We start from the raw sequence: 23,073 nt of genomic DNA, 5'->3' as shown, positions 1-23,073 counted from the left end.
GACTGAGTTTAGGAGGAACTTCTTCACCCAAAGGGTTGTGAATCTATGGAATTCCTTGCCCAGTGAAGCAGTAGAGGCTCCTTCATTAAATGTTTTCAAGATAAAGATAGATATTTTGTTGAAGAATAAAGGGATTAAGGGTTATGGTGTTTGGGCCGGAAAGTGGAGCTGAGTCCACAAAAGATCAGCTATGATCTTATTGAATGGCGGAGCAGGCTCGAGGGACCAGATGGCCTACTCCTGCTCCTAGTTCTTATGTTCTTATGTTTATAGATGGCCCAAGTGGAGTGGGGAACAATGGTGAGGAGAAAACAGATTAATGGGAAGAAATGAAAATAAATTAATATAAATAAAAATGGGATGAAAGTGAAAGAGAGAGTTCACATCTGACCACTAAGTAGCATGACGACAGGAGAATGGTACAGGAACACATGAGGGTCAGAATTCTCCGCAAGGCCCGACGTCGCCGTGAAACCCGGAGAGGTTCACGACGGCGTTGGAGGCCGCTTCTCGCCCCCTATTCTCCCCCCCCCCCCAGGGGGCTAAGAGGGCCGTGCCGTAAATCCCAGCCGTGGGGCCTTGTCGCTGGTGTCAAGGCCCGAGAATGACACGGCCGGCGCGCCTAATGACGTCAGTTGCGCATGCGCGGGTTGGTCAGTGCCAATCCGCGGTTGCCGTCTTCCCCTCCGCTGCCCCGCAAGACGTGGTGGCTTGATCTTGCGGGGCGGCGGAGGCGAAAGAGTGCGTCCCTTTGAGACGCCGGCCCGACGATCGGCGGGCACCGATCGCGGGCCAGTCCCCTCCCGAGCATGGTCGTGCTGCTCACTCCCCTCTCCACCCCCCACAAGCCACAAACCAGCTTTTGGCGCGCTGTTCACTCCGGCAGCGACCAGGTGTGGTTGCCGCCGCCGTGAACAGGTCCCCACCAGGATGGTCTGAGGGCTCTCCACTGCTTCCCGACCTGTTCACGCTGGCGGCAACCATGGCGGTCGCCATGAAAAACGGCGGCCCGCGATTCTCTGAGCAGCGTGTCGCAAAATGCGACACGCCATTTTGGGGGGGGGTGGGAGAATCGCGGGGGGTGCCAGAGCGGCCCTCCCGTGATTCTCCCACCCGGTGTGGGAGCGGAGAATCATGCCCAAGGTGTGCAGCAGAACGTGGATAGCAGGTGTAGGGTCCAGTCGCATATTGAGTAGCTCCTTAGTCAACAGTAATTAACACTAGTTAATCATAATTATTTGTATTTAGCCATAGTATCCAACTGTACTTATCGTTCACATTGTAGTAACACTTTATAGTGTTTAATTAGTTAATAAATAGTTTTGTTCTTTAACAAAGCTGGATGTTCTCTAATAGATTCAACCACAAATACACCGCCATCCATGAACACAGAGAACACCTGCCACCCCTACCCATCTGTCATCCCACCCCCAGGGGGAGCCATAACAGGTTCTGCATAGTGTAACCTATAAAGGAGCATGATAACTCGCACAACAGATTGACAATTCAACATATAACATGTGCATGCTAACTCAGAGGTTGCTGTTTGATTTATTCTGTAATAATTCCGAGACCTGTTAGCCTCCTGCTTATTTTCAACGTCAAATCTTGGCCATTGTGTCAGTTAGCCTTGTAAACATATCCCAATTAACCTTCAGAAAATATACAGTTTCCCCCTCCAATGTTTTGAATCTATGTAAGAATTGGGAACACCCAACACAAACACATTAATTGTCACTTTTCCATTTTCAGTTTCTTCAAAATCTTCAAAACATGAACTTTACAAGTTCACAGAATCACAGAATGACACAGTGCAGAAGAGGCCCTTCAGCCCATCGGGTCTGCACTGACACATAAAAAGCACCTGACCTACCTCCTTAATCCCATGAACCAGCACTTGCCCCATAGCCCTGAATGTTATGATATGCCAAGTGCTCATCCAAGTACATTTTAAAGGATGTGAGGCAACCCACCTCTACCACCCTCCCAGGCAGGGCACTCCAGACCATCGCCACTCTCTGGGTAAAATGTTTTTTCCTCACATCCTCCCTAAACTTCCTGCCCATCGGCTTGAACTTGTGTCCCTTTGTGATTAACCTTTCAACTAAGGGGAAAAGCTGCTCTCTATCCACCATGTCCACGCCCCTCATAATTTTGTACACATATATCAGATCCCCCCCACTCTCCCCCCCCCCCCCCCCACCCCCCCACCCCCCTCCACTCCCCAGCCTTCTCTGCTCCAAAGAAAACAACCCAAGCTTATCCAACCTCTCCTCATAACTTAATATTCCATCCCAGGAAATATCTTGGTGAATCTCCTCTGCATCCCCTCCAGTGCAATCACATTCTTCTTATAATGTGGTGACCAGAATTGCACACAGTTATCCCGCTGTGGCCTCACCAAAGTTTTATACAACTCCAACATGATCTCCCTGCTTCAGTAATCTATGCCTCGATGGATTCAAGTGTCCCCTATGCCTTTTTCACCACCCTATTAACCTGCCCTTCCGCCTTCAGAGATCTGCGGACAAACACGCCAAGGTCCCATTGTTCCTCAGAGCTTCCTAGTGTCATGCCATTCACTGAATACTTCCTTGTCAAATTACTCCTTCCAAAGTGTATCACCTCACATTTTTCAGAGTTAAATTCCACTTGTCACTTTTCTGCCCATTTGACCATCCCGTCTATATCTTCCTCTGACCCAGACACTCAACCTCACTTTTAACCACCCGGCCAATCTTTGTGTCATTCACAAACGTACTGTTCTTACCCCCAAATAGTCTAATTTTGTTACTCAAATTGTGAATAAAAGATCTCTTTTGTACACCACTGGTCACTGGCTTCCAGTCATGTTTTTAAATTTTAGAGTACCCAATTCAGCTTTTCCAATTAAATGGCAATTTAGCGTGTTCAATCCACCTACCTTGCACATCTTTGGGTTGTGGGGGCGAAACCCATGCAAACACGGAGAGAATGTGCAAACTCCACACGGACAGTGACCCAGAGCCGGGATCGAACCTGGGACCTCGGCACCGTGAGACTGCAGTGCTACTCACTGCGCCACCGTGCTGCCCTGGCTGCCAGTTATGAAACAGCCTTCTGTCATCACCGCTGTCTCCTACTAGAACATAGAACATAGAACGATACAGCGCAGTACAGGCCCTTCGGCCCTCGATGTTGCACCGACATGGAAAAAAACTAAAGGCCATCTAACCTACACTATGCCCTTATCATCCATATGCTTATCCAATAAATTTTTAAATGCCCTCAATGTTGGCAAGTTCACTACTGTTGCAGGTAGGGCATTCCACGGCCTCACCACTCTTTGCGTAAAAAACCCACCTCTGACCTCTGTCCTATATCTATTACCCCTCAATTTAAGGCTATGTCCCCTCGTGCTAGCCACCTCCATCCGCGGGAGAAGGCTCTTGCTGTCCACCCTATCTAACCCTCTGATCATTTTGTATGCCTCTATTAGGTCACCTCTTAACCTTCTTCTCTCTAACGAAAACAACCTCAAGTCCATCAGCCTTTCCTCATAAGATTTTCCCTCCATACCAGGCAACATCCTGGTAAATCTCCTCTGCACCCGTTCCAAAGCTTCCACGTCCTTCCTATAATGAGGCGACCAGAACTGTACGCAATACTCCAAATGCGGCCGTACTAGAGTTTTGTACAACTGCAACATGACCTCATGGCTCCGGAACTCAATCCCTCTACCAATAAAGGCCAACACACCATAGGCCTTCTTCACAACCCTATCAACCTGGGTGGCAACTTTCAGGGATCTATGTACATGGACACCAAGATCCCTCTGCTCATCCACACTACCAAGAATTTTACCATTAGCCAAATATTCCGCATTCCTGTTATTCTTTCCAAAGTGAATCACCTCACACTTCTCCACATTAAACTCCATTTGCCACCTCTCAGCCCAGCTCTGCAGCTTATCTATGTCCCTCTGTAACCTGCAACATCCTTCCGCACTGTCTACAACTCCACCGACTTTAGTGTCGTCTGCAAATTTACTCACCCATCCTTCTGCGCCCTCCTCTAGGTCATTTATAAAAATGACAAACAGCAACGGCCCCAGAACAGATCCTTGTGGTACGCCACTCGTAACTGAACTCCATTCTGAACATTTCCCATCAACTACCACTCTCTGTCTTCTTTCAACTAGCCAATTTTGAATCTACCTTATCAAGTTACCCTGTATCCCATGAGCTTTGGTCTTTTTTATAAGTCTCCCACATGGGACCTTGTCAAATGTTTTACAGAAATCCATATAAATTCCATCAACTACATGATGCACCATCAATTGCACGCGAGGCGAGTGATTTACCAATGTCAGGCTTTAATTAACTAGAACACAGCCTGGCGATCGTCTACAGTGGAAAAGGCCGATCGTCAGGCTTCTGAGCATTTATACCTCGTTGATAGAGGCGTGGTTAACTCAGCCTCTCGGCCAATCGGTCGAGAGGCACATGACCGACCAGGGCCAATGGTAAGCCGACGTTCTGGCCCAATGGCAGACGAGTATGCAGATCATATCATCACATTCACCCCTTACGGAGAAGGAAGGCGGGGGGGGGGGTGTGAACGAGACCCGGGGTGGGGGGGGGGGAAGAACTGATGATATGAGTAGCCGTCGGGAGAATAATTTTCTCTCCGTACCCTTGTCGAATTTGGGGGCTTGCCACTGGCCCAGACAGAACAATATTTACAAAAGGAAGTCCATGGGACCGTAGAACTCTAGATGGATTCGATCAGTCGTTTGGTGGTCCTTGACGTCCTGGCCGAGCGCCGTAGTGGAGGAGGAGTCGTCGGATCGGCTGATGGTCCTGCTGATGTCCTGGAGTCCGGGAGCGATAGACCTCGAGTAGTCTCCGTCACCTGAGCTGGCCGTGGAGACGCCATGGATGAGGGATGGGGAAGCTGAGTGGGGTGCTGGGGTGAAAAAGGGGAGGGGGGGTCTGTGGTGGGGGGGGGCTGCACGCCGGCGGGTGCCAGGTCCCGGAGGGAGACCGTGTCCTGCCGACCGTCGGGGTACTCCACATACGCATACTGCGGGTTAGCGTGGAGTAACTGGACATGCTCCACCAACGGATCGGACTTGTGCACCCGCACATGCTTCCGGAGCAAGATGGGTCCGGGGGTGACCAGCCACGTCGGGAGAGGGGATCCAGAGGACGACTTCCTGGGGAAAACAAGAAGACGCTCATGAGGTGTCTGATTAGTTGCAGTACAGAGGAGTGAGCGGATAGAGTGCAGTGCATCGGGGAGCACCTCTTGCCATCGGGAAATAGGGAGATTTCTAGACCGGAGGGCTAGTAGTATGGTCTTCCAGATGGTACCATTCTCCCGCTCGACCTGTCCGTTACCCCGGGGGTTATAGCTGGTCGTCCTGCTAGAGGCGATGCCCCTGTCAAGCAGGAATTGACGCAGCTCGTCGCTCATAAATGAGGACCCCCGATCGCTGTGAATGTACGCGGGGTAGCCGAACAGTGAGAAGATGGAGAGTAGGGCCTTAATGACGGTCGATGTGGTCATGTCGGGACAGGGAATGGCGAAGGGGAAGCGGGAGTGTTCGTCGATAACCGCCAGGAAGTAAATGTTGCGGTTGTTAGAGGGAAGGGGCCCCTTGAAGTCAATGCTGAGACGTTCAAAGGGGCGGGATGCTTTGATCAGGTGTGCGCGCTCGGGGCGGTAGAAGTGCGGTTTGCACTCGGCGCAGATGTGGCAGTCACGGGTTACTGTCCTGACTTCCTCGATAGAGTAGGGCAGGTTGCGGGCCTTAATGAAGTGGTGTAGGCGGGTCACCCCTGGATGGCAGAGGTCTGCGTGGAGGGAGCGGAGGCGGTCTATCTGCGTGCTGGCGCAGGTACCGCGGGACAGGGCATCAGGAGGCTCATTGAGCTTCCCAGGACGATACAAGATATCATAGTTGTACGTGGACAACTCGATCCGCCACCGTAAAATCTTGTCATTTTTGATCTTGCCCCTTTGTGCATTATCAAACATGAAGGCTACTGACCGTTGGTCTGTGAGGAGGGTAAACCTCCTGCCGGCCAAATAGTGCCTCCAATGTCGCACGGCTTCGACTATGGCCTGGGCTTCCTTTTCCACAGATGGGTGGCGGAGTTCGGAAGCCTGGAGAGTTCTGGAGAAGAAGGCCACGGGTCTGCCCGCTTGGTTCAGGGTGGCCGCCAGAGCTACTTCTGAAGCATCGCTCTCGACCTGGAAGGGGAGGGCCTCGTCGATGGCACGCATCGTGGCCTTTGCGATGTCCGCTTTGATGCGGCTAAAGGCCTGGCAGGCCTCTGTCGACGGCGGGAAGGTCGTGGTTTGCATGAGGGGACGGGCCTTGTCCGCGTAGTTGGGAACCCATTGGGCGTAGTATGCGAAGAACCCTAGGCAGCGTTTGAGGGATTTGGGGGTATTTGGGAGAGGGAGTTCCATCAGGGGGCGCATGCGTTCGGGGTCGGGGCCTATCACTCCGTTACGCACTACGTAGCCGAGGATGGCTAGGCGGTCGGTGCTAAACACGCATTTATCCTTATTGTACGTGAGGTTAAGGAGTTTTGCGGTTTGGAGGAATTTCTGGAGGTTGGCGTCATGGTCCTGCTGGTCGTGGCCGCAGATGGTGACATTATCAAGGTACGGGAAGGTAGCCTGTAATCCGTACTTGTCGACCATTCGGTCCATCTCCCTTTGGAAGACCGAGACCCCATTCGTGACGCCAAACGGAACCCTAAGGAAGTGGTAGAGGCGCCCGTCAGCCTCGAACGCGGTGTACAGTCGGTCACTCGCGCGGATGGGGAGCTGGTGGTAAGCGGACTTAAGGTCCACAGTTGAGAAGACCTTGTATCTCGCGATCTCGTTTACCATGGTAGAGATACGGGGGAGAGGATACGCGTCCAGTTGCGTAAACCGATTGATGGTTTGGCTATAATCGATGACCATCCGGTTTTTCTCCCCCGTCCGGACCACCAGCACTTGGGCTCGCCAGGGACTGTTGCTGGCCTCGATGACCCCTTCCGTCAGCAACCTCTGGACCTCGGACCTGATGAAGGATCGGTCCTGGGCGCTGTACCGTCTGCTCCGTGTGGCGACGGGTTTGCAATCGGGGGTGAGGTTAGCAAACAGGGAGGGAGGGTCTACTTTGAGGGACGCGAGGCTGCAGACAGTGAGGGGGGGTATAGGGCCGCCGAATTGAAAAGTCAAGCTCTGCAGGTTGCACTGGAAGTCCAGTCCTAGGAGTGCCGGTGCGCAAAGGTCAGGGAGGACAAGGAATTTATAATTTTTAAAAACCTTCCCTTGGACCGTGAGGTCCGCGATGCAGCACCCGGTGATGTGGACGGAGTGCGAACCTGAGGCTAAACCGATTTTGCGTGTTACGGGATGGACAGGGAGCGCGCAGCGTCTTACCGTGTCAGGGTGAACGAAGCTTTCCGTGCTCCCGGAGTCCAGCAGGCAGTCCGTCTTGTGGCCGTTGAGGTGGATCAGCGTAGTCGTTTTGGCGAGCGTGCGTGGATGAGACTGGTCGAGTTGAACGGCCGCGAGCCGTGGAGAAAATCCGTCGTCGCTGTCCGAATCCATGCTGGAGGGACCTTGCGTGGCAGATGTGGAAGTCGGTGGCCAGGATCCATATGTGGGGTGAACGGCCGCGAGCCGTGGAGAAAATCCGTCGTCGCTGTCCGATTCCATGCTGGAGGGACCTTGCGTGGCAGATGTGGAAGCCGGTGGCCAGGATCCCCATGTGAGGTCTGTTCCCCAAGATGGCGGCGCCCAGGACCCGCACGTGGGGTCGGCACCCCAAGATGGCGGCGCCCAGGAAGCCCTCGTGGCCGCTGGAGGCGGAGCTAGCGTTCCCGGCGCTGTGAGCGGAGAGGCGCGCAGGCCGGCTCCAAGAGGTGAGTGACCGGCATCAGCTGTGGGGATGCGGAAGCCGGCTCCAGGACGCCGGCTAGGTGCATCAGCTGTGGGGATGCGGAAGCCGGCTCCAGGACGCCGGCTAGGTGCATCAGCTGTGGGGATGCGGAAGCCGGCTCCAGGACGCCGGCTAGGTGCATCAGCTGTGGGGATGCGGAAGCCGGCTCCAGGACGCCGGCTAGGTGCATCAGCTGTGGGCGGAGGTAAGGCGCGCGGGCCGGGTGCGGGGGGCCGGGGGCGGGGGGGAGCCGAGTCGCGCTGCGGGCAGGCAGGGACCGGGGGGCCCGGAGAGGCGAGCCGGTCGGGCGCCGGGGCCCGGGGGTGGGGGGAGCCGGGGTCCGGGAGCGAGGGAAGCAGGGCCGCTGCGGGCAGGCAGGGACCAGGGAGGCCCGGAGAGGCGAGCCGGTCGGGCGCCGGGGCCCGGGGGCGGGGGGGAGAAACGTGCGCGGCGGGCAGGCAGAGGCCTGGAGGGGCCGGGGAGGTGCGCATGTCGGCCGGCGGGGCGCGAGTCGGTAGCAGCTGGGGCGGCCCTGGGGGAGAGAGGGAGGCACACAGGCCGTTTGCAGAGGCCTGGGGGAGGGGGGGAGAGTGCTGTGCAGCTTCCAGAAGCGCTGCAGCCAGCGTTTTGGCCTGGCAGACCGTGGAGTAGTGGCCCTTCTTCCCGCAGCTCTTACAGAGGGCGGAGCGGGCTGGGCAGCGCGAGCGAGGGTGCTTAGCGTACCCACAAAAGTAGCAGCGGGGCCCCGCGGATTTATCGGGGCGCCCCGCGGCACAAGCCTGAGGGAGGCCGGGAGCGGTGGGTAGCTGGTGGGAAGCGTGCCAGGAGGCGGCCTGGCCAGGGTCATAGGTGCGCGCGCTTTGATCTGCGACCTCCAGGGAGGCGGAGAGAGTCAGTGTCTCCGTTAAACTGAGTTCGTCTCTTTCCAGCATCCGCTGGCGGATCACGGGGGACAGCATCCCAGCCACGTAAGCGTCTCTGACGAGTAGCTCCATGTGCTCTGTAGCGGACACCGCTTCACAGGCGCAACCTCTCCCCAGGGCACAGAGGGCCCGGGCGTATTGGTCTAGAGACTCACCGGGGACCTGCTTTCTGGTGGCCAGCAGATGTCGAGCGAATACCCTGTTGATGGGTTTGAGGAATTGTCCTTTTAGCTTCCGTATAGCTTCATCATAGTCTGTTTCGTCTTCGATTATTGAGTAAGCGGCAATACCCACGCTGGAGTGGAGGACGTGCAGCTTCTGTGCCCCGGTGGGGGGGGTGGTTGTAGATGCCAGGAACCCTTCGAGGCAAGTCAGCCAGAGCTTAAAGAGTTCTGTAGAGTTCAGAGTTTGCGGGCTGATGCGGAGGCATTCGGGCTTGATGCGGAACTCCATCTTCAAAGTTGTAGTTAATTAAATTGATGCACCATCAATTGCACGCGAGGCGAGTGATTTACCAATGTCAGGCTTTAATTAACTAGAACACAGCCTGGCGATCGTCTACAGTGGAAAAGGCCGATCGTCAGGCTTCTGAGCATTTATACCTCGTTGATAGAGGCGTGGTTAACTCAGCCTCTCGGCCAATCGGTCGAGAGGCACATGACCGACCAGGGCCAATGGTAAGCCGACGTTCTGGCCCAATGGCAGACGAGTATGCAGATCATATCATCACACTACACTATCCTCATCTACATACCTGGTCACATGCTCAAAAAATTCAATCAAATTTATTAGGCATAACCTCCCTCGGACAAAGCCATGGTGACTACCCCTGATCAAACCTTGGCTCTCCAAGTTGAGATAGATTCTCTCCTTGTAATAATAATAATCTTTATTATTGTCACACTTAGGCTTACATTAACACTGCAATGAAGTTACTGTGAAAATCTCTAGTCGTCACACTCCGGCGCCTGTTCAGGTACACTGAGGGAGAATTCAGAATGTCCAATTCACCTAACAAGCACATCTTTCGGAACTTCTTGGGAGGAAACCGGAGCACCCGGAGGAAACCCATGCAGACACAGGGAGAACATGCAGATTCCGCGCAGACAGTGACCCAAGCAGGAAACGAACTTGGGACTCTGGCAATATGAAGCAACTGTGCTAACCACTGTGCTACCGTCCTTGTTAATAAACTTGCAGAATGGTGTGTAAATCACACATTAATGTCAGTGTAGCTAAGTGTAAGGCACCACACTTTGGTCGGAGAAATGAAGAGGCCAACTACTCCTTGGAAAATAAGAGTCAAAATGGGTAGAGGGATACATGAATCATTAATAGCAGAAACTATTATTAGCAAGGCTATTTAATAAGTAAACAAGTAAACAAGGCACCGGGGTACATTTCTAGAGAGAGTACTTTGTAAAGCAGAGAGGTTACTGATATGTTAAACTTACACAGAACTATGGTTAGACTACACTTGGAGGACTGTGCACAGTTCTGCTCTCCACATTAACAAATAACATATACTCACTGGGGAAGGTACAAAACAGATTTACAAGGTGATGGCAAAACTGAGAGATTATAACTAGCAGGAAAGTCTAATCAGGCTGACCCTCTTTCTCCAAAAAAATTGAAGACTGAGGAATGACATAAAGAGGTCTTAAAATTTTGAGTACTCAATTATTTTTTTCCAATTAAGGGGCAATGTAGCATGGCCAATCCACCTAGCCTGCACATCTTTGGGTTGTGGGGGTGAAACCCACACAAAGACGGGGAGAATGTGCAAACTCCACACAGACAGTGACCCAGCCCGGGATTGGACCTAGGACCTCAGCGCCGTGAGGCTGCAGGGCTAACCCACCACACCACCGTGCTGCCATCTTTAAATTTTTGAAGGGGTTCGATAAGGTGAACTGGAGAAAATAGCCAGGATTATCCGCATGGCGGGGTTTCCCATCCTGCAGTCCGAAGAGTCGATAAGGAACACATGAACTCTGACACTGCCTGCCTCGCAGCTATTTCACACTCCAACAAGCATTAATTGACTGCAGCCGGTACTTCCAACCCCCTTTCGGGAGGAAGTCCCAGCAGAGAGAGCTGCCGGCCAATCCTAGTGGCTGGCAGCTCTCTTGTCCATGCAGCGCCAGAAGCTGCAGTGTACAAGTCTGGGAATGCATGCAGATCCTGGAGCCGAATTTCCAGGATTCCAGGAAAAGGCAGGTTTTGGGGTCTATACGGTGAGGAGTGTAGGGGAATGGGGGAATTGGGTGTCGGGGAAGAGTCTGGGGGAAGGGAGGTCCAGTGGTTATCAGAATTTAAAGAGTGGGTGACTGAAAAAAGATGGTTTCTGCTGGAAGCCCCTTCCTGCCCGAAGCCACCTCCGGTGCCCTTTCCTTATTGGGGGTGAGGACTCGTATCTCTGGCATACCGCCTCCCATCTTTGCCATTTCCCTCTTATTATGGGCTACCTTCTCCTGCGGGGACAAAGAGAGGGCTTCCCCTAAATCCGGGAACTCATTCCGACAGCCTAAACATTGAGGCTGGCCGGCAAATTGTTGTGATAGCTTTCCCAAGTTTCTCTTTGAGTCAACCCAGCAATTACTATAACCTGGGCAGCACAGTAGCTCAGTGGGTAGCACAGTGGTTAGCACAGTTGCTTCACAGCTTCAGTGTCCCATGTTTGTTCCCAGCTTGGGTCACTGTCTGTGCGGAGTCTGCACGTTCTCCCCATGTCTACCTGGGTTTCCTCCGGGTGCTCCGGAGTTTCCTCCCACAGTCCAAAGGTGTGCGGGTTAGGTGGATTGGCCATGCTAAATTGCCCTTAGTGTTCAAATGTTAAGTGGGGTTACTGGGTTACGGGAAAGGGTGGAGATGTGGGCTTGAGTAGGGTGCTCTTTCCAAGGGCTGGTGCAGACCCGATGGGCTGAATGGCCTCCTTCTGCACTCTAAATTCTATGATTGATGTGACCACTTTATACAGTCATTTGCCCCGACTGTGCTGTGGATGTGCTGTAGACTACAATGCCTTAGCCGTTGTCAGCCTGACTGCTATTCAATTCTGAATATCAACTTGAGAGTGCCACACTCCTGAAGACTGCCCGTCTCGACTTGCATTACCAAATAGACACCAACCATCTATCTTGCATGAGTCTCTGTGTTTGTGGGAGGAGGGCACTCCAAGAAATTCTCAGCCATTTTTATGTCCCAGACTGACTCCAGCTGCTCCTGAACCTCAGAAGTCACCGACGCTTATTTTGAGCTACTGGGGCATTTCTTGCATGTATAATTATCCAGGACACAGGAAGCATCCTGGAGTTCCCAAAGTGCACAGGTATTATAGGCAGCATGTCTCAGCTATCCCTGTTACTTTGTTTAACAGCCAATCTACTTATATTCTATATGTGATTTAGTTTAGTCCCCTTACTCCTATTCGTTGGTTTATTATTTACGTACACCAGACTTTATTTAATGCAATTTGAATCCCTTTTCATGTTGGTAACTGATACTTAGTGAATTCATTCCCATTTGGCCAGTTTCAGAATAAATATTGTCTATTTAGGACTGAGTTGGGGAGTAATTTCTTCATTGCAACAGGAACCTAACAGGTCTAAAGTTAAGACCATCCAGGGAACTTACCCATCTTGGAGTCACCCGGAGATGACAATTATTGAGTTTAATCTACTCTGTTCAGAGCAGTCTTTCATAGCTATGTATGTTTGACCCAGGAGGGCAGCACGGTAGCACACGTGATTAGCACTGTGGCTTCACAGCGCCAGGGTCCCAGGTTCAATTCCCTGCTGGGTCACTGTCTGTGCAGAGTCTGCACGTTCTCCCCGTGTCTGCGTGGGTTTCCTCCGGGTGCTCTGGTTTCCCCCCACAGTCCAAAGATGTGCAGATTAGGTGGATTGGCCTTACTAAATTGCCCTTAGTGTCCAAAAAAGGTTAGGAGGGGTTAGTGGGTTACCGGGATAGGGTGGGTGAGGGCTTAAGTGGGTTGGTGCAGACTCGATGGGCCGAATGGCCTCCTTCTGCACTGTATGTTCTATGGTCTATAATGACAGCTTCCCCCCATGCGAAGATGGTTTTGGAAATTCAGGAGCTGAGGCCCAAAAGGGTTTTTTTCCTTTCCTTTTGTGACCTAGGAGAGAAGTGTTCCCCAGGGCTCTACAAGGAAAGACTTGCCCCCCTCCCCCACCGAAACAACGCCATGGAGTCATTTCTCTCCCCACTGCCGCCCTAATCATGAGTGCCCTTCAGGACGTCCTATCTCACCAGCTGCTTGCTGTCAAAGGGTGGGATTGGGCTGCCTGGATTTTTGCCAATTCCTATTGATTTTCTAAGAAGAATGGGATTTAAATGAGTTGAAATACCGATTTCTGTAGCAGCGACTGAGTTTCTAACATATACCATTGACTAACAGCACAAAGTAGACCCAGAGTTAAAATTGGGTATGTTTGACTGCAGTGTCTAGCACCAAACGCACATTTTGTGTTTTTATTTCAGATTCTCAGAATTTGTTGAGTTTGAAAAATGTATTTTAGGCATCTGAAGGTAAAACATGCATTTGTTGGCAGATCATCAAAAATGACAAACAGAAGCATGATTAATAGTTTGTTATTGCTTCTAATGTTGAGCAAGTCTCAAAAATTATTTTGAAAGCCGAGGATTTTGGAAAGTATCTTAATCAAATGAAACCAGTTGCTCACAAATATTTCTTCTAATAAGAGAAAAGGAGATTAATGAAGACAGCATCACATAATATTTACAGTACAGAACTGTACATGGGGGCGACATAGTGGCACAGCAGTTAGCACTGCTGCCTCATAGCACCAGGGACCAGGGTTCAATTCCAACCTTGGGCGAGTGTATGGAGCTTTCAAATTCTCCATGTGCCTGTGTGGGTTTCCTCCAGGTGTTCTGGTTTCCTCCCACAGTCCAAAGATGTGCAGGTTAGATGTTACTGTGTTATGGGGATAGGGTGGGAGGGTGTACCTAAGTAGGTTATCTTTCAGAGGATCGGTTCAGACTCAATGGGCCGAATGATCTCTTTCTGCACTGCAGTGATTCTATGAGAACCAGGCCATTCAGCCCAACAAGTTGCTGCTCCTGATTATACTCCACAGGAGCCTGTTCCCACCCAGCTTCTAACCCATCGACATGGCCAACTATTACTTTTCTCCCTCATGTGTTTCTAATTTGTAATGGGGCAATTGGTAGGATAAGGTATTGGAAGATGCATTCGCGGACATTATCAATTCATGTAAACTTATTGCTGCACCATTGCCAGGTATTCGGAGCTACACCCCAAGCATTGACCTTCTCCGTGTGCAACATTTGAAAATCTCCATCCCCACTCATTCCCATAGTAAGCCATTGTGCGTTGTTCCCAGCAATCTCAGCAAGTGCCCTCCTCCCCACCCGACCTCCCAACAGCCCCAAACCACCTTCCTTTTTCTGAGGTGCTGGCTGGCTTTAAGTCACGCAGACTAGCTTTACATATACAACGTGGGGAAGTAACCATATTGTGCCCCCTGCTGGCTGCTTGCTGAAATCAGCATATTGAACAGTCAGCATAAAACATGCGAGCTGCCTGCATTTGATTTAAGCGAACATAGATTAATTGTGTATCATGATGCCCCCCCCATGCCCATTTTGAAGGCTAACCAACCTGACCACCTTTAGGTTTAATATTTGTTTATTGGAAGTATAAATGCGATCATTTCGGTTGAAGTTTTGTTTATCTGAGATGGAAGTGAGAGCATTCAGGATGTGGATTTTTTACTGCAGGTGTAATATCAGTATTTAGAATGAAAGTGTGGGTATATTGCAGGTAGAAGTGTCTATCTTACAGTTTGAGTAGGGATATTTTAGCTGCAGGTTTATTAAGAGCAGATTTTAGTCAGTGTGTCTGTCCAAATCACATTCAGACCAGTGATGGGAGACCAGCAGCAGGAGGCAGTCTTGTATCACTTCAGCTTCACACACTCTCCAGTAAAATTGAGACAATGCCAGGCAAACTTTAACAAAGGCAGCAAATTGATGGCCCAACTGATTGCTTGAGAAGTTTTTATGCATTACTTTCATTTCAAAAGTAAATGAGAAATTTACCATCAATCCACAATTCTATTGATGAACAATGGCTTTTAAAGAGCCATTACTACGCTGTCTTACTAAGGATAGTTTCAGTTGCGGCCATTCCATTGTCTGTAGAAAATGTACTGGGCCTGGATTTTCGTGCTTTGGCACAAGTGTTCTGGTAAGTGGGGGTTGGCAGATGTGGGCTCCTGATTTCCAGTTTCCCAATCTATTAATGCCAACAGGAGTGATAGCAACGCGCATGACGAGGATCCATCTCCACTATTTAAAGAGAAGATCCAAACATGCCAGTTGAAGCAGTTGGCAATGTTGAAGGAGAAAGATAGAAATGTTGCCTGGGAAGGTTGAAGGTGAAAGGCTGCACCTTAATTCAGTGATGCCTCCTTTGATGTGCTGTTGGGGCCTGTGAGGAGCTGGAGGGATACGCTGTTCCCTGGCAACAGGAGGAAGAAGCATATGGTGCACCAAGGAGAGGTGGGTGGATGTGGTATGAGAGGCCAGAAGCAGGAACATGCTGTCATGCTCCTGGATACAATAAAGGAATTTGTTTAACTAACTAAGCAGGGCAGGAAAGGTGAGAGCAGTGATTCATTGTCCTGCATCCTGATATGTTTATTGCCCCAACATCCCGACTCTGCCTTCTCAAGCCAATTCCAGCACATCACTCCTCACATCTTCACCTTTCAGGTACACATAACCCTCTCTGTCACTCACCCTCCTCTTTGCGCAATGACATGCCTCTCACTCATAATCACCCTCAACAAATGTATGCCCTCCATCGGGTGAACACGAGCCATAGGTCTCTTTGTTCCGTCCTTGCAGGAGAACGGAGTACAGGACACAATCAGAGATGACCCTCTAGCCATTTCACAACTAACAAATACAGACCTCAGTGGAGTCTCGGTGCGACTGGCCATGAGAGATGGGGAGATGTGAGCCTTCCTGGTGAGGGAATTAGATATCAGACATCTACAACGGAAATACCATTCACTCATGTTGACTTAATGTTAACAGTGAGTGAAATATGATCATGTGCTTCATGATAACTTCAAGCAGTCTTACTTCTACAGTACTCATTCACATCCTTAATCTTTCACAAACCTTCACACATCCAACATGAGGTTCCTCAGCTGGCTGAATACAACGGCTCCTCCTCGGAGGTCATCCACTCTGGAGATGTACCGTCAAAGGACTAATGGAGATCTTGCCACAGCTCAGATACTTACACCTCAGTGAGACCTGTAATAAGAATAGTCAGGTTTTCTCCTGGTGACTTCCGGTTGCGGCTATGACTAGCTGAGCCGCACATTTGGAAGCTCCTGCGACAAAGGTGTTTTCGGGCCAATTGGAGGGCCCCAACGGTGCTGAAAAGACGAATCCCGGTGGGGGAAGGTCCCCTGAGGAGAACTAGACCGATTTTATGGTCGGTACTCGGAGTGGAGCAGCAAGAAAAGTGGCAGCAGCTCCCCAAAAAAAGCGGGGGAAGAAAATCAAAATGGCGGCCGGCGGCGCTCCGGAGGGATGGAGGAAATGGGCGGAGGAGCAGCAGGCCGCTCTCCTCCGTTTTTTCACGGAGCTGAAAGTGGAGCTCTTAGAGTCCATGAACGCGACGACCACCAGGTTGGTGGGAGCCCAGGCGACCCAAGAGGCGTCGATCAGAGAGCTGCAGCAGGAGATGACCGTGAGGGAGGAGGAGGCCACGGTCCTCGGGGCAAAGGTGGAGGTGCACGAGGCACTCCACCTGAAGTGGCAGAGCCGTTTCGAGGAGCTGGACACTCGGATGAGGAGGAAAAATTTGAGGATCCTGGGCCTAGAAGAAGGCCTGGAGGGGTCGGATCTCCCAAGATATGTTGCGGAGATGCTGAGCTCCCTGATGGGGGAAGGGGCCGGTCCTGCGCCCCTGGAGCTGGAAGAGGCATACCGGGTCATGGCCAGGAGGCCTAGGGCAAACGAGACCCCGAGGGCGGTGCTGGTGCGGTTCCAGCGGCTATGTGATCGGGAGAAAGTCCTGAGCTGGGCAAAAAAGGAGAAAAGCAGTAAGTGGCAGAACTCGACGGTAAGGGTGTACCAGGACTGGAGTGCGGAGGTGGCAAAGCGGCGGGCCCGGTTCAACCGGACGAAGGCGGTGCTACACGCGAAGAGGATCAAATTTGGAATGCTGCAGCCGGCGCGCTTGTGGGTCACCTACAAGGACCAACATCATTATTTTGAGTCCGCAGAGGAGGCCTGGACCTTTGTACAAGAAGAAAAGCTGGACATGAACTAAAACCTGGGAGCACCGGCGGTCGTAGCCGCCTGGGTACTCTTGATTGAGCAAGTGGCCCTTATCTTTTCAGGCCAGGTCGGAGCTGGGTAACAGTTTCTTGGATTGTTTGGCTTTTCTTGAACGTTTGACTTTTTGAATATCTTGAAGGTTTCGAGTTGTTTGGTGTTTCTGTATATTTGAACTGTTGAAATTTCTATTGCGGGTCGTTTTCTTCTTATGGTGTGTTTCTTCCCATTTCCAACTTCCCTTAGTCATTTACCCTTTTTACCCCTTTTTCTTCGGGTGTTTGGTCCCCCTTTTTTTTTTTTTTTTTTTCTTCCCTCTCTGGTTATGGTTATCTGTGGTTATTTATACTGTTTGATGGAGGGTGATGGTTAAGCACATTGTTAGTTGATAGCTATTTAATTATTTTGTTATTTAAGTATGTAGTTAAGTATTTATGTATTTAGTTGCCATTGGGTATTTATATTGTTAAGTTGGGAAGACGGGACGGGGGGAGTGGGTTGATCATGCGGGTTTATCTCTGGGGTTTTAAGGGGATCCTTCACGGGCGTGGATGGGGATGGGGGGGAGTGGAAGATGGCGGGGCGGGGTGTGGCCGGGCGAAAGCGTGGGCTTTCCTCTGTTTTTCCCGCGCGCGGGATGGAGGAGAGAGGAGGGGAGAAGAGTGGGGCGTGGCCAGTAATGGCAGCCTTTCCCGCGCTGGAGCGGGGTCAGAGTGGAATGGCGGGGGGGGGGGGGAGGTCCCTCCCCCCCCCCTCGAACCGGGAGGAGTCGGAGTGTGGCAGGAGCAGCCGGGTCAGCGGAGATCAGCTGACTCTCGGGAGTACGATGTTGGGCACATCGCGGCTAGGAGGGGTCCTAGCCAGGGGGGGGGGGGGGGGGGGGGGGGGGGGGGAAGGGAGGGTTAAGGGGAGATACCGGGTTGCTGCTGGAAAGACCAGGGATGAGAAGGGGAGAGCTGGGGGGGGGGGGGGGGGGGGGGCATCGCTATGGGAAACGGGGCAGAAAGGGGGGGATGACCCGGGGCGAGCAAGGGACAGAACATGGCTAATCGACAGGGAGCAGGGACGGGTCGCCCAGCGATCCGATTGATTACGTGGAATGTAAGGGGGCTGAATGGGCCGGTTAAAAGATCAAGGGTCTTCTCGCACCTGAAGGGACTGAAGGCTGATGTAGCGATGTTGCAGGAGACTCACTTGAGGGTAGCAGATCAGGTCCGCCTGAGAAGGGGGTGGGTGGGACAGGTGTTCCACTCAGGCTTGGATGTCAAGAACCGGGGGGTGGCGATTCTGGTGGGAAAGAGGGTGTCGTTCGTGGCGGCAGAAGTGGTGGCAGACAAGGAGGGCAGGTATGTGATGGTGAGGGGTAGGTTGCAGGGAGAGAATGTGGTGCTGGTGAATGTGTATGCCCCGAATTGGGACGACGCGGGCTTTATGAGGCGCCTGCTGGGCCTCATCCCGGGACTGGAGGCAGGGGGCCTGATCATGGGAGGGGACTTTAATACGGTGTTGGACCCTGGGCTGGATAGATCGAGTTCCAGGACGAATAGGAGGCCGGCAGCGGCAGAGGTGTTAAGGGGGTTTATAGAGCAGATGGGAGGGGTAGACCCATGGAGATTTGGTAGGCCTAGGGCGAGGGAGTATTCTTTTTTCTCCCACGTCCACAGGGTGTACTCCAGGATAGACTTTTTCGTATTGAACAGGGGGCTGATACCGAGAGTGCAGGACACGGAGTACTCGGCCATTGCGATATCGGACCATGCATCACATTGGGTGGATGTGGAATTGGGGGAGGCGCGGGATCAGCGCCCGTTGTGGCGCCTGGATGTGGGGCTGTTGGCGGACGAAGAGGTGTGCAGAAGGGTTAGAACGGGCATTGAGAACTATCTGGGTACGAACGACACGGGTGAGGTGCAGGTGGGGACGGTCTGGGAGGCCCTGAAAGCAGTGATTAGAGGAGAGCTGATCTCCATAAGGGCACACAGAGAGAGGAAGGAGAGGCAGGAAAGGGAGAGGCTGGTGGGGGAGCTCCTAGAAGTAGATAGGAAATATGCGGCGGCACCAGAGGAGGGGCTACTGAGGGAGCGGCGCAGTTTACAGGCCAGGTTCGACCTACTGACCACTAGGAAGGCGGAGACGCAGTGGAGAAGGGCGCAGGGTGCGGCGTATGAGTACGGGGAAAAGGCGAGCAGGATGCTGGCACACCAGCTTCGTAAGCGAGATGCAGCCAGAGAGATTGGGGGAGTGAGAGAGAGGGGGGGGGACGTAGTGCAGAAGGGGCAAGAGGTGAATAGGGTCTTCAGGGACTTCTACAGGGAATTGTACAGGTCTGAACCGCCGAAGAGGAGAGGGGGAATGGAGAACTTTCTCGACAAATTGAGGTTCCCAAAGGTACAGGGGGAGCTGGTAGAAGGGTTGGGGGCGCCGATAGAGCTGCAGGAGCTAATTAAAGGGATAGGCCAGATGCAGGCGGGGAAGGCGCCGGGGCCGGATGGGTTCCCGGTGGAGTTTTACAGGAAATTTGTGGACTTGGTGGGCCCAGTGCTGGTGAGAGCCTTTAATGAGGCGCGCGAGGGGGGGGTTTTGCCCCCAACAATGTCGCAGGCCCTGATCTCCTTGATTTTGAAGCGGGACAAGGACCCGGTCCAGTGCGGGTCCTACAGGCCTAACTCCCTCTTAAATGTGGATGCCAAGCTGTTAGCAAAGGTCCTGGCAACCAGGATAGAGGATTGTGTGCCAGGGGTAATACATGAAGACCAGACGGGGTTCGTGAAGGGACGCCAACTTAACACAAATGTCCGGAGATTGTTAAACATGATCATGATGCCGTCAGTGGAGGGGGAGGCGGAGATAGTGGTAGCGCTAGACGCGGAGAAGGCATTCGATAGGGTGGAGTGGGAATACTTGTGGGAGACGTTGGAAAGGTTTGGGTTTGGGGAGGGATTTATCAAGTGGGTAAAGCTGCTCTATTCGGCCCCGATGGCGAGTGTGGTAACAAACGGGAGGAGGTCAGAATATTTTGGGCTCCATCGAGGTACGAGGCAGGGATGTCCCCTATCCCCCTTACTCTTTGCATTAGCGATTGAACCGTTAGCGATGGCACTGAGGGGTTCAGGGGGGTGGAGGGGACTGACAAGGGGAGGGGAGGAGCATCGGGTCTCGCTTTATGCGGATGACCTGTTGCTGTATGTGGCAGACCCGGAGGGGGGAATGCCGGAGGTTATGGAAATACTAGCGGAGTTTGGGGACTTTTCGGGATATAAATTAAATCTGGGGAAAAGTGAGGTCTTTGTAATACACTCGGGAGACCAGGGGGAGGGAATTGGGAGGCTCCCCTTCAAAAGAGCAGTAAAAAGTTTCAGGTACTTGGGGGTGCAGGTGGCAAAGAACTGGGGGACCCTCCACAAGCTGAACTTCTCTAGGCTGGTGGAACAGATGGAGGAGGAGTTTAAGAGGTGGGACATGGTGTCGCTGTCGCTGGCAGGGAGGGTGCAGTCAGTTAAAATGACGGTCCTCCCGAGGTTCTTGTTTTTGTTCCAGTGTCTGCCCATCTTCCTCCCTAGGGCCTTTTTCAAGAAGGTAACGAGTAGTATCATGGGGTACGTGTGGGCACATGGCACCCCTAGAGTTAGAAGGGTCTTTTTGGAGCGGAGTAGGGATAGTGGAGGGCTGGCGTTACCCAATCTTTCAGGATATTACTGGGCGGCAAATGCATCGATGGTACGAAAGTGGATGATGGAAGGGGAGGGGGCAGCTTGGAAGCGTATGGAGAGGGCGTCCTGTGGCAACATAAGCTTAGGGGCACTGATAACGGCACCATGGCCGCTCCCTCCCACGAGGTATACCACGAGCCCGGTGGTGGCGGCCACCCTCAAGATCTGGGGGCAGTGGAGGCGACACAGGGGGGAAGTGGGGGGTTTGATAAGGGCACCACTAAGAGGGAACCACAGATTTGCACCGGGAAATACAGGAGGGGGATTTCTGAGCTGGCAGAGGGTGGGCATTAGGCAACTGAAGGACTTGTTTATAGAGGGGAGGTTTGCGAGCTTGGGAGAGCTGGAGGAGAAATTCGGGCTCCCCCCGGGGAACACGTTCAGGTACCTCCAAGTGAAGGCATTTGCCAGACGACAGGTAGAGGGGTTTCCCGTGCTTCCCGACAGGGGGGCGTGTGATAGGGTGCTATCAGGGGTCTGGGTCGGGGAGGGGAAGATCTCGGACATTTATAAGATTATGCAGGAGGTGGAGGAGGTACCAGTAGTGGAGTTGAAAGACAAGTGGGAGGTAGAGCTGGGGGAACAGATAGAGGATGGGACATGGGCAGACGCCCTAGAGAGGGTCAACTCGTCGTCGTCATGTGCGAGACTGAGTCTCATTCAATTTAAGGTACTGCATAGAGCCCACATGACGGGGACAAGGATGAGTCGGTTTTTCGGGGGTGAAGACAGGTGTGTCAGATGTTCGGGAAGCCCTGCGAATCATGCACACATGTTTTGGGCATGTCCGGCACTGGAGGAGTTCTGGAAGGGGGTGGCAGGGACGGTGTCGAGAGTGGTGGGGTCCAGGGTCAAGCCAGGATGGGGACTTGCGATCTTCGGGGTTGGGGCGGAGCCGGGGGTACAGGAGGCGAGGGAGGCTGGAATATTAGCCTTTGCGTCCTTGGTGGCTCGGAGGAGGATCTTGATTCAGTGGAGGGACGCAAGGCCTCCAAGTGTTAACACCTGGTTAAATGACATGGCAAACTTCATCCAATTGGAAAGAATCAAATTCGCCCTGAGAGGGTCGGTGCAGGGGTTTTTCAGGCGATGGCAACCCTTCCTGGACCTCTTAGATCAGAGATAGAAACTGAGGTCGTGACAGCAGCAACCCGGGAGGGGAGGGGAGGGCGGGAGGGAGGGGGGGGGGGAGGGTGTGGGGGGGGGGGGGGGGGGGATAGCAAAAAAAAAAAAAAAAAATTTTAAGGTTTTCTCCTGGTGATACACGCCTCACAAGCGAGCATGCATTGATTACCCTGCTGAGTACTGGCTGACAAGACACATAGGCCAGGAACAGAATCTTCCACATGAGCCCCCGGCTGAATTGATACTGGCCATCTGCAAGAGCACAAAACTGAACACATAGGGCGTGATCCACCAGCCTCGTCGTGCTCTCGCTTGAGCACAGCATGGCCGTTAGATCATGGAAGAGGCCAAAATCGGGAACCACCCGGGTGCCGAGCAGTTTGTGATCAAACTGGCCGGCTCCCGTTGGAGTAATTAGGATCCCCCCATGGCAAGGAACCAATAATCACCAATTAAAGCCAATCTCCATACTATTGACGGGAATGACCTCCTATCTAACGGCCTGCCGTGCTTTACCTACCTCCCCAGCAAGCGGTTACGTGCGTGCCGATTAGTACACCTTTTAAAAACGTGAAGCTGGTGGAGTAGCTGCTGTGGGGATCTGAGGAGGTGAATAGTCATCTTCGAAGTCGGGCATGTGGTGATATGCAAGACTGTAAATACACAAGGGGTTAATGTAAATACACTACGACTAAGTAAACACTAGAGGGAGCACCAGAGACGTCATGACATGCAGATATACAGCTAATGAACACATAGAATAGGACACGACCAATGGGCAGTCAAGACACTCAGAGGTGACATTACCACAAGGGGGCATTACACAACCCATATGTAAGGACAGGGCACACATGCTCTGTCTCTTTCCACAAGCGACACTTAGAGAGTAGGACAGGGGCAGATCAGAAGCATCACACCCACCACGTGGCTTAGAGCAGACTGGTTAGTTAGACTGAGTTACTACAGCAAGATTAGCAGGAGAGTCAAACTCATAGAGAACGGTGCTAATGGTTCAATA

The sequence above is a fragment of the Scyliorhinus canicula genome, chromosome 2 (genome assembly GCF_902713615.1).
Source record: "Scyliorhinus canicula chromosome 2, sScyCan1.1, whole genome shotgun sequence".
Classification (NCBI taxonomy): Eukaryota; Metazoa; Chordata; class Chondrichthyes; order Carcharhiniformes; family Scyliorhinidae; genus Scyliorhinus; species Scyliorhinus canicula.
Note: the sequence above shows the minus strand (reverse complement) of the source record.